This window comes from Alligator sinensis, unplaced genomic scaffold (assembly GCF_000455745.1).
Source record: "Alligator sinensis unplaced genomic scaffold, ASM45574v1 scaffold1052_1, whole genome shotgun sequence".
Lineage (NCBI taxonomy): Eukaryota > Metazoa > Chordata > Crocodylia > Alligatoridae > Alligator > Alligator sinensis.
This window is the reverse complement of record NW_005842971.1, coordinates 314753-316505: the sequence shown is the minus strand read 5'-3', so window position 1 is coordinate 316505 and position 1753 is coordinate 314753.

The window sequence follows — 1753 nt, the reverse complement described above, 5'->3', positions numbered from 1 at the left end:
AGGATCCTGGGAACCGAGTTTTAGAGTCCTCCAACGAGGATTGAAGCGGAGCTGTACCTGGAAACTGTCCAGCCTGCACCGCAACCATCTCCGGTGTAAGTAAATAATCTTTTCAATCAACCATTACGCCTCCGTGACTGATTCTAGCTCAAGCGTACTACTCCACCCCTCGGTTTTTCTCCGTCCCCATGTGCCCGGGCTGCCGGCCACAGCCCGCGTGCACGCAGACGGGCCTGGCTCGCGCCCAGCGAGGACGGGACCAGGAGCCAGCCCGCACAGGCATAAGCTAATAGAGGGTAAATTCAGGCTAGATCTAAGAAAGAACTTTTTTTCTGTAAGGGTCACCAGAATCTGGAACACACTCCCAGCAGAGGTGGTGCAGTCGCCCTCCTTGGAGGTGTTCAAGGTGAAGCTAGACAGGCACCTTGTTGAGCTCATCTGAGCTCAATAACTTCCTGCCCACAGCAGGGGACTGGACTTGATGATCTTACAGGTCCCTTCTAGTTCTGTGATTCTATCAAAATTCAAACCCCAAAATTCAAAGTGCAACTCAGCTGGCAGATCTTCATGGATCAGGGGCTCCAGTTCATTTAAAATTGTTGAGTGTTACAATATTTCCACGTGAAACCATAAATGCTTTCCTAGCCACCTTATTTCCTGGCCTCACAAGCCCAGGTTGCCCTTCTCTACTTCCTGGTGATAAAGTCTGGTATTACATAAATCCCATCTATCTATGACATACTCAGCAGGTGGCTTACTGGGCCCTTCTGCTCATTTGCTTGTTGTAAGAAAATTCATTCCTGGAGGGTTCACTTTATATTCTGTGCCATCTGCAGCATAGAAAATGAATGATTCTATTACTGTGTGCACCCCACTGCTGCCTCTACTCTTGGCTTTTATCCATCTAAGGGAATAGATACTGATTTCCATAGTCTAGAGAGAAGTACCAGGAGAGAAGAGGCTAAGGACTGCCCTCTAAAATTACTGTAAATAATGGGGTATAAAGTTTGCTTCATCTTCTACTACAGATATAGCAAAAGATAAAGCCCCACATATTGTAGATATTATTATTATAATAATAGTATTTGATATTACTACTACACATGCAGTGTAGGCTAGATTGACTTATATTTAAAGAGAATGTTCAAACTGGGGCCTCCTGGCTTTTGTGGCAGATTTCAAACAGATAAACAAGCTGTATATAATTTTATGGTTCATATTTAGTTAAATCTCATTCTTTCCCCAGGCCTCAAGTATTCAAGAAACTATCCCTTTGTAGCTGGTTTGTTATGCTGGCAATGCCTTTTTGAAGTTAACCTTTTCAAAGAACAGTAACTGTAGCAATTATTCCAAATAAATACTTTCTGGCTTTGGCTCAGTAGCGTATCTCAGTTTGTGATTCTCAACCAAGGTGGTGTGGCAACCTGGAGTGTTTTGAAATTCTTTCAAGGGTGTTGTGGGGTGCCACATAATAATAGTGATAAGCACCCCTTGTTTCAGGGGCACCTGGCTAAACCCCTAGGGACAGAAGTAAGGCTGGAAGCCATGTCTAGCAGAGATCCCCTGAACTTTTACTATGCATTTTCTACTTCAGGAACAGCTTTGTGTTCTGAAAAAGTATTTTATCTAACCAAGGGCATAGAGTAGGTTGTTTAGGCTGGTGGAGATCGCTTGTTGCTTAGTTGTTTAATTGCTGGCCTCGCTAGAGGGAAAGCTGTATCAACAAAGTTCCGGAGCTGGAAGGGGGGTTACT